We start from the raw sequence: 11186 nt of genomic DNA, 5'->3' as shown, positions 1-11186 counted from the left end.
TTTGCTTTGGCCTGGGAGAATATGAATTGTGACTAATCCACATGGTTGTGTAGATGAACTACATGTCTTCATATGCACATGTGCTGGGTTGGGGCAAAAATATTCCAAAAGAGATGAGGAGCTTCATGAAGACATTTGCCTGAATGTCTTCAAACTTAACTTGCTGTAGTTGCAGAAGGACAATGGGTAAAGATATGTCTCTTAAAGCAGTACTTTCAGGAACTTAGCATATAACCAAGGTCTTAGGCTTTAGAATTTTATATAATCTTTAAATAAGCATAAATATTTCATGCTTTCTTGACAAAATATTTTTATTTAATTGCACCTGTACCTGTTAGAGTGTACAAATAAGAATAACAATGTTTTGCTGACTCCTGTTTCCCCAACTGAAAATTCCTAGGGTGGGTCAACATTTATTTTGCATAATTAACTTAGATGAGAACTTTGTTTGCTGATTTTAGTTTGAACTTTGTTTGCTGATTTTAGTTTAAGTGTGAAGAGGTACCTCTCCCTCAAGTCATTGGAGGTGAAGTTTGGACAGGTTCTTAGCTAGTAAAAATTTAGGAGTAGGGTGCCTCTAGGCCTATCTCATTATTTTAGTCATAATTTTTCTATTCTCGTGAGGAGTTTAGAGTGGTTCAGAAATGCTCTTTCAAACATGAATATGATTAGGAAATGATTATTTCCTTTTCATTCATTCAGTCATTCATTTCTTGAACAGAAATTGAGTGTCAACTATAGGATTATATACATGAATACCGGAGATTCTGAAGCCACTATGACTGTCATTTATGATCTGTATGATCTTGGACAAATTACTTAGCCTTTCTATATCTTTATTTCTTCATCTGCAGAGTAAAGACATTAATGTTAATTCTTTCACAGGGTTATAACAAGAATTAAATGAGACACTACATGTGAAGCACTTTCAATGGTGTTCGGTATCTAGTAAAGTACTGGCACATCTACTATGTGCCAATGCAGGGGATAAAATAATGATAGAGACAGACATTATTCATGTTCTTACTGATTTTCGCAGCCATGAGAATGAGCCTGCCAGATCTCCTACACCCAGGAGCGTGCATGACCAGCTTCCCAATTGCTGTGCTGTAAAATCTATTACTGCTTTTGTGCAGAGGCCTTGTGGCTGCTCCCTGTCAATAACCAAGTATAGCAGGAATACTAAGGTGGCACCATTCCTGGGAGACAGGGAACTCTTCTAACAGGTGACTGATTTTAGAACAAATTGGTGCTTACTCGGTGTGATGGTAAATATTGAATGTCAACTTGATTGGATTGAAGGATGCAAAGTAGTGTTCCTGAGTGTGTCTGTGAGGGTGTTGCCAAAGGAGATTAACATTTGAGTCAGTGGACTGGGAAAGGCAGACCTCCCACCTCCCAATCTGGGTGGGCACCATCAAATCAGCTGCCAGTGTGGCCAGAATAAAAGCAGGCAGAAAAACGTGAGAAGACTAGACTTGTTTCGTGTTCCTTCCTACATGTTTCCCCGTGCTAGATGCTTCCTGCCCTCAAACATCAGAGTCCAAGTTCTTCAGCTTTGGGACTCGGACTGGCTTCCTTGCTCTTCAGCTTGTAGATGGTCTACTGTGGGACCTCACCTTGTGATCATGGGAGTCAATACTCCTTAATAAACTCCTCTTTATATATACATCTATCCCATTAGTTCCATCCCTCTAGAGAACCCTAACACACTAGGATTTAGGGATGGTAAAGACTAGTGGGGTAGATGTGATAATAAAAAGAGGTGACACAAGAAAACTCTTTGTGGTGATGTAATAGTCCTTTATCTCGAATTCAGTAGTAGTCGCATAACTCTGCACATGTGGTAAAATGACATGAACTATACACACATATTGCACGAATGCCATTGTCCTGGTTTTGAAATTATACTATGGTTGTGAAAGAGTTAACAATTGGAGAAGATCATCATCAATAATGGTAGCATAAGAACCCTGGAAAACTTTTTCATCAAAGCAATGAGACAACTGACAAGCATCATCAGGGTCATTTTTTTTTTTTTTTTTTCAGAAATCTGGAAATGAACCATAGATTTACACTAATCCAGGGAGAGTTATTGAAGAAAAATGGCTTAATTCATTAATAAATGCAAGTATTTATTTTACATTTTCACTTATTCTATTCCCATCCTATTCTAATTAGCTCTGTAGTAATCTTAAAACAGCCTACAATCACAGTGAAAATAAAGAGTCTTGAAGTTGCTGGATGGACACAGAATGAGTTTGGGACCCCTTTAAAGCCTCATTCCCAGTTGTCACCATTTATCTGGTTTTCTGGTTCCCTGGGAGACCCTACTTGCAAGTCTATCTTGACTTGACTTGAACCAGTGCTCACAGAAATTTGCAAAAAGACAAATGATGTTAAATATCTTTCCATGTGCTTCTTGACTATTTGTACACTTCCTTGGAGAAATATCTATTCAAGTCCTTTGCCCCTTTTTAATAGGGTTACTTGTCTTTTTGTTGTTGAATTGTAGGAATTCTTTATTCTGCATATGAAATCTTTTTCATATACATGATTTGCAAAGTTCCTTACAATTATGTATCCATAGGACAATCTTTCATTTCATGGACTTGAAGACAACAGCAATAGCAAAGCAATTCAAAGAGGCAGAAATATGTTAAGGATTCTATTTGTATGCACTATTTGTGTTGGAATATTATTTCTAATATTATAAAATAATAAATTTAACTTAGGTAAAGTTGTGAAGAATGTTCAACTTCTCTGTTTCTAGACCTGATCTCTTAAAACTTGAAGGGAACTAGTTGAGATAGGGATCCATAAGAAAAAAGCTTCACAGACTCTAGGGAAGAAACATTCATTTTCTCTCTCCTGGATTATTGGGATGGTCACCAGACATTCTTTCTTGCCTCTAGTCTCTCTCACATTCAGTCTATCCTGCACACAAAATTGTCTCTTTTCAGGACACTGGAACTTCCCTGACCTTACCATTGAAAGCCATGTAGGGTGATCTGTAAGTACTGGAGCATAAAGATAGAAAGGTAAAGATGTCCACATAGCAACTTCTATTATAAAAGAATCATAGTATACAAATCCCAAGATACAACACACATACTCACACACACATACACACACACAGACATTAAGTCTAGTTTAGCTTCCCTCAGAAGAAGACTGAGACAAAATTTCAAATACAAATAATGTGCTTAAGTCGTTCAGAGAATACCAATAGCCAGTTGGGAAGGTGATAGAGGAAAGACAGATAATAGAGTATATTAACCTGAAATTTAGGAAATTTAGTACTGTTTGTATTTGAAGTTTTATGCACTGTAGAATTTTGAAACAGCAGTGCAAAATGTAATGTCTTAAAATTAGTACACTTGAGGTTCAAACTGGTCATGATTTGTGCCAACTCTAGAGAGCCATCTATTGGTTGCTCCCAACTTGAGTCCAGGTAAGTGAGAATAAACAGTCAACCGTAAGTCCTGAGGGTTACATATGACTCTGCACGCCATAAAAAATTTTAAAAACCCAGTCTTAATTAGATCACATTCTAAAATATTCTGTATTGAGTCATTACTTTATATTCTCAACACCACTAAAACCCCAATTTGTCTGCCTCTCTGATCCATTATCTTAATACTGGTTTAATATGGTAGCAAGAGAGTGGTAGCAGTCCCATTCCTCACAATTTTCAAGATTAGTAGGTGGATGGCAAAATGTGAGTCTCTTTTCAAGGAAAATGAGCAAGGGTCTTCATGTTGTCCATCCAAGAGTTAATTGCCAATGCCAGAAGAATGTGATGCTCTGATTAGCCAGATCTAAACAGCGCATCAGAATGACAGCAGAATTGAGTGAAGTCAACAGCACCAGAAGCACACGGGCGCACACAGAAGCAGAGAAAGAGAGTCTGGGAGTCGTTCCTAGACCGACAGGACCAAGAGTCTTTACTAAAATGATGGAGAGTGGATGCTGGGGTGTGAAAATGGCAGACACCACCAAAATGTCTTACAAGGAAAACCATACATTGAATTAAGCTCAGGGTATGTCCGCCCATTTATGCTTGGAAATGCAATGCATTTTCTTTATATATCAAACCCATCTTTTATTCATAAAGATGCCTTTACTGGGAATTTTTTAGATCACAGGCAAATTAACATACCTTAAGAAGACTGTCCAAAACTCACAGTCCAGAGATGATGTAGTATGAAGTTCAAGGTACAAGTAGGAAAAAGAAAGAATCTGGAAAGTTTTACAGAAAGATGATGTTAAGCCAAGAAAAAATTATTATCTATTTGGACAAGTCTCCTAAAGAGAAAGAAAGAAAAAGGAAAAAAGGCATTTCAAGCAGAAGGAACAGCCTATGTGAAAGCATGTAGTTATGAAAAGATATGACTTCTCTAGGTTAGTGCAGTTTGATTTGGCTAGCATCTCAGGATTCCAAATGAAGGAGCAGCAAAAAATTAAAAAAAGATTTTGGGGGCCAAATTGTGAAAGCTTTATTTACATTGTGTTAAGGATTTATACATTAACTTATTGCCATTAGGATCCACTTAAGGATTCTTAATAAGGAGATTAGATGACAAGATGAGAATTCAGACATCCTGGGAATCAAAAGAAATTCTTTAATATATATTGTGATCCATCTATGCTAAAGTTTAGATGTAGCATGGACAATTCTATCTTTTCCTTCAAAATTGTTTTATCCTTTATTTATATAATGAGAAATACATTGTTCAGCCTTTAAAACACACACACACTCAATGCATTACTTACAACTGCTTATTTTATTAAAATGTTACTCATTTAAGTTCATCAAGAACAGTTACTAAGAAAAAAAAATCACATGAAGGACAATGTTATTTTGTGAAATAGGGAGATATCTACTTTTTTATGTGGATGGATTTATTTCTGACTTAAATTACCCCTGCCACCAAGTAAGTGAAGGTAGAACCAAATTCCTTCAGCCACTAGAGGGCAAGCTTACCGCGTGCTGTGATCAGATACCATACAGCTGCTTTAAATTAGACCACATTTAAGCAACTAAGGTGACCTCAGAGGAGGTTACAAGGAGCCCATTACTGCAAAAGGAGAGGTCAGTTTCTCAAGTGACAGAGATGAAATATCATTTGAGTCCCTTTGAAGTCACGCTGACCAATTATACCCATCAAAGCCCAAAAGTAATGAAAACCAGAGAGGTGAAGGATATCATTCTGATGGAGATGATCTTTAGAGGGAGGTAGGAGTAAGTTTAGCCAACTTTGTTTTTATGTGACAGAGATGGGAGCATATTTCAAACGCATTGAATTGGCTTTGAAAGCGTGGTCTAACCTAGTGTATTCCTAACAGAAATAGAACAAAGTGGGTGGTGCTGTTTTAACTGAAAATCATGGCTAGTCTTCTGCTGAAGTATAACTCCTTAGGGAATATCCATTTTATGGAAGTTTATTCGTTTAGAAACGGATCCCTATTTGAACACAAGCATGACTATCCTAAGACAGCCTGTATGCGGTTAGCCTTATTTCACTTAAAGTGTTGGTGTTTTTTGGAAAGAGCAAATAGTTATACAAATACCAAATTTGCCTATAAAAATGAAGCCAGAGTTTCTCAAAGGGGGTCTGATGGGCTGCATGCTTCAGAGTCACCTAGGGATAGTTGCTAAAATTTTAATTCATGAGTTCTTTCCCAGATCTTCCTAATCAGAATTTTTAAGGTAGAATTTAGGCATATGCATTTTTCACAAGAGCCTTAGGTGATTCTTGTCATATGCAATGATATTTGAGGACAAATAAGTGTGGTATCTTTTGGGATACCGACATGAAAAATGGGTGAGACACCTGGTCCAGTCTCCAAAGTGCAGCCAAGGGTTATCTGTTTGCTGATATGCAAATACACATACTTTCAGCAAGCAGGCAACGCCTCCCTTGTGCAGAACACCCATATTTGGCCGCAAACTCTAGTACACATTGTGTGTATATTACTGTATTTTAATCTTCCCCAAACCAGTGAAGATATTGTTATTCTGTTGAAGGAATGACAGTGAATACTGCTTCAGAGAGGTTAAGTGACTCATTCAAAGTCACATATTTAGAAAGCAGCCAAATGAGAATTAAAAGCAAGATTATTTGATTAAAGTTCTTTAGCTAAAAAAGGAGACAAGAAAGGAAAATCTTCAAACTTTTATATAGTTTCTTGTATTAATTCTCTCGCTGCATATCAGTCCTTGGTTATTGCACTCAATGCCAGAAAGCACTTCAACACCACCTTGAAATCTGCTGCAGTAGAACATTCACCTTATGTCCTAAGATCTGACCTCCAGAGTTATGCAGGTGAAAAGCTAACCTCTGACCTACAGTATGACTTTAGAAAACAGCATTAACTCCTGCCTCGATCCTGAAAGGAGGAATGAGGACTTTCTCGTGGTTTTTCCCTTTGGGGGAAAAAATCCATTTTAATGGATTGCTTTGAATTACAGATGTGTTTGTAGGATTGTATAAACTATGGACTTCAGTATTTAGTCAAAAGAAGGTCAGGCACCTCATGGCTACCAAAATAAAGTGAATAAAATCCTGAAAACATTATCGTAGCTTTTTTTTTTTACATTTCTTTAAAGAATCATATTTCACTCTAGTGAGAGTGTAGCCATGAAATACTGTAGCATAAAAGTGAAATATGTCTTTATTTTCTCTTCTTTTTAGTGGATTTGGCCATTGCTATTACATAAGAAAACATTTATCAGTAAATTCTATTTCATTTTAGCAGCATGAATCTAAATATGTCAGCTTAAGAACAAATCCAGATTCCATTTCTTTTATATATAATGCTGGTCGGCCCCACAAATAGGTGAATAAAACAATAAAACACAAAAACGAACCCTTAAAATCAAAGAATTTACAGAAAATTCCTCTGAAATCAATGACAATATTGACAGAGGTAAAGATAAATGATAGTATTTTGAGGTAACCTTTTAAAATGTTTAATGAAATTAGTATTTTATAAATAATAAATTAATATATATTTGTTTAAGGTAAAAATTATGTTTCCTTCTTTCTCTTCCCCTACGTTTCTCCTTCCTAACCATGCTCATGGTTTGCTGTGTTTCCTTTCATATCTATACAAATAAATCAATAGTTGAAGAAGGGTAAGTAGGTAAATTAAAAAATCTAAACAAAATTAAAAAATGGTATATCACTGAAGTACCTCTACTTACTTTATTTGAATTTTCATAGTTCCAAAGTGCAAAAGGATGTCCTAACCTAAAGCAAAAGTATGACAAAGTAACCAACAGATGACATCATTTTTACGTAGCCATTTTAGACTTATGAATTAATTGCTTTATGTTCAGAGTTTGGGAAAGTAGCATGTTCATGATATCACCATGTCAGTACCAAGGATTTACTTTCTCAGTGTCACACGAGGCAAAGTTACGCTGTGGTAATAACATATGACTCTAAAGTTCCAATGGATTTCAACAACAAAGGTCTTTTTCTCATTCACGTTATGTAGCAAACAGGAGTGGGTAGCTTCTGTGTTCTAGAATTATTTGTATTACTGAAAAATTAGGAACAACATAAACATACACACATAAGTTATGATGCATTTACATGATGAAATATTATGAACCATTCACAAGCAGGTGATAGATGGAGCAAATTGTATTGTTAACATTGTATATATTTGTATGTTGTTAAAATTTGTATTATTTGTATGTTGGTAAACATTTTTGTATATTTGAATATTGTTTGTATATTTTATATTTGTATTTTGTTAAAAAATATTCACTTATCCTCCTTACACACCTCAGATCTGTTGACGTCAAGCTTGACCAAAGAACTTAAACAGGGCAATAAAATGTGAGCAGAAGAGATTTTCACTCTCTGCCTCTTTTCAACTGAATCATCCACTGTCTATTTTTTTCTTCCCCTTGTGCCATGTCCCAGATGGTTTCTGTCCCATCAGTCTGTTCTCATGATGGCTAATCATTTTGCCAGTGATGTGGAGAAAACTGAAAATAACATGATCACAGCTAACGTGAAGCTCAATATCATGAATTAGTAGGTTTTACATAGTATATGATTTGCTTTCCTTTAGTCTACATCCTTTTAGATGTCAGTTTGTTTTCTGGCACTGCTTCCTCCATGTCTTCTTCCTCATGATCTGGCACTGGGTTGGAAGCAGTCATCTCCATCAAGTCATCTTCTGTTAACTCCTCTGGTGTGATGTCTATTCGTTTTTGAATTTCTCCAAGATTTACATCTTGAAATCCTTCACCTTCCCCCTATTTGTGTGTGTGTCTGTGTGTGTGTGTGTGCTATATCCACAATCTCTTTCATGATTTCTTTGAGTTGTTCTGTCATAAATCCTGTGAAGGCATGCAAAACATCCGTGCTCAGTTTTCTCTAACAGAAATGTATTGTTTGGGGCTTGATGGCTTTCACAGCTTGTCCTATAACAACAATGACAGCTCAATAGTGTAATCCTTCCAGACTTCCACAATGTTTTCTCTATCTCAACTCCCTTTCATAGCATTGACAATTATTTCCATAGACTTACATGTGTAATGAGCCTTAAAGGTCCTTATGATCCCCTGATCTAGAGGCTGAAATCGAGACATTGTGTTTGAGGGCAAATAGACCACTTGGATGGCTTCAGTGCTGAACTCATGGGGTCTCTGGCTGGTCAGGGCATTGCACAATATCAAAAAAACTTTAAAAGGCAATCCCTTACTGACAAGGTACTTCCTGATTTGAAGAACAAAGCATTGATGGAACCAATCCGGAAAAAGGGTTCCTATTGTCCAGGCCTTCTTGTTGTACAACCAAAAGACTGGTAGCTGGTGCTTATTATTTTCCCTTCAGACACCGGAGTTAGCAGCTTTATATTTATAGGTATTTCGTTAAGTATGCACAATACTTAATATTACACAATACTTAAATATGAACATGTTTCCAAGGTGCTCGATAAATGAATTAGAAAGAGCTAGCACAATGCTAAGTATCAAGCATGTACCCTAATGTAGGTAGCAGGTAAGGGCAGATAAAGGCAGTCCTGATCACAAAGCAGGCTAGATTTATACAAAGCAGAGTTACCCTATCCTGTCCTGCTTTATATCCTGGTGTTTGTTTATCTTCCTTATTAGTAAATGTCCTTTGTGTCATCTTAATAGGACACTTTCATCTGCATTAAGAACCTGTGCAGGCAGATAGATACCCTTTCTCCTCAATTATTTTTTTAATGGCGTCTGAGATCCTGTCTGCTGTCTTAAGCTGCTTCTCCTGATCTTGACATTTTTAAAGCCAAATCTTCTACAATTATCACACCATCCTTTGCTGGCATTAAATTCGTCAGCTTCAGATGGTTCACCTCTCTTTTACTTTAAATTGTCATAAAATGACTTCATTTCTTTCTGGAATCATATTAGAGTCTATAGGTTTGTCTTTCTTATACCATATCAGCAATCACACAAAGGCTGCACGTACAAGTTAAAAAAGGTATTTCACAAAAAATGCAAAGTTTTCATGTCTGCTTGGGACAAATTCACAAATTTCCTTTTCATTTTCTTAAAACAATGGTCCTTATGCTGGATTCATTTATTTTGAAATGGCAGGCAGTTGCAGACATCAATCTACGGTACATATCAAGCAATTCAACTTTTTCTTGTAATATCATGACTTTTCTCGGCTTCTTGGAGCTCTTCTAGCATCACTGTGGCACTGCACATGGATCCCATGTGTTATTCAAGGTTTATGGTATTGCAGTAAACGACGAAAACTGTGCAAGAACTGTGGGAGATCAGTTTTTACTAATAAACCATTTACTGGAGAGAGGAACAGCTCACTGGGAGACGATTAGCATCACATGGCATTTTCAATGGATACTCACAACAGTTGATCTCACCACACTAGCAGCAGGAACTGGCTATGGAGTTTTGTAAGGATTAAAAGATATAAATACCTAACTCAGAGTATATGCTCAATACTTAACATTGCTGCTAGCCCTTTCTAATTCATTTATCCAGCACCTTGGAAGCATGTTCATATTTAAGTATTGCATAATATTAAGTATGGAACATACTTAATGAAATACCTAAGTCAGAGAGTATTGCCCAGAAATTCTCAGATATAGAAATTACTGTCCTAGGCTAAAAGAATATTGACTCTTAAATAATTTTAGAAGAAAACCACCATAAAATTGAACAGCAAAGTCTTAAAGCAGCATTATAAAATAATCTTAAGTTTATAGTGTTTATAAAAATCAACTAAATTTCTTTTCAAGTAGTGACATTATACCTCTAAATTATGAGTTATACAAGAAATAAAACAGGACAGTAAGACAATGAAGGGTGATAAAATGTGTAGAAAAAGCTTAAATAAAAGAAATACGAATGCTAATGCATCACAGTTAAATAGATGTTTTCCTGGATAATATTCATAAAATCATGTTTTCTGTTATGTAATTGACACTCCTGAATATTTAATAGTATCTTTTTGACTATGATTTTCCTTCAGTAGAGGATATTTAGACATATACACACATTCTATGCCCTATATCAGGACTCCTTCTGTGGCTTTCAGCCATGTGCCAGCAGGGGCAAGTTTACCTCTCATAACTTGTATCTATTTCAAACTAGATAGGAAGTAGAAAAAAGTGCCACCTATTGGTCTCAGCCTAGCTCATGTGAATTCCACTTATGTAACACGTTTCTCACTGGAATCACTAAAACAGCATCTTAAATGCTTGCTCTTTCTACATTCTCATTCTCTTGAAAATGATCTCTCACTGTTTTAGAATTATCTTTTAATTGTGAATGGAAGTTCATTCCTGACTTGGCTCTCTGCTTGTCTGTTACTGGTGTATAACAATGCTTGTCATTTTTGCACATTGATTTTGTATCCTGAGACTTTGCTGAAGTTGCTTATCAGCTTAAGGAGATTTTGGGCTGAGACGATGGGGATTTCTAAATATACAATCATGTCATCTGCAAACAGGGACAATTTGACTTCTTCTTTTCCTAACTGGATACCCTTGATTTCTTTCTCTTGCCTGATTGCCCTAGCCAGAACTTCCAACACTATGTTGAATAGGAGTGGTGAGAGAGGGCATCCCTGTCTTGTGCCAGTTTTCAAAGGGAATTTTTCCAGTTTTTGCCCATTCAGTATGATATTAGCTGTGGGTTTGTCATAAAT

Source organism: Rhinopithecus bieti, unplaced genomic scaffold (genome assembly GCF_001698545.2).
Source record: "Rhinopithecus bieti isolate Rb0 unplaced genomic scaffold, ASM169854v2 scaffold_68778, whole genome shotgun sequence".
Lineage (NCBI taxonomy): Eukaryota > Metazoa > Chordata > Mammalia > Primates > Cercopithecidae > Rhinopithecus > Rhinopithecus bieti.
Note: the sequence above shows the minus strand (reverse complement) of the source record.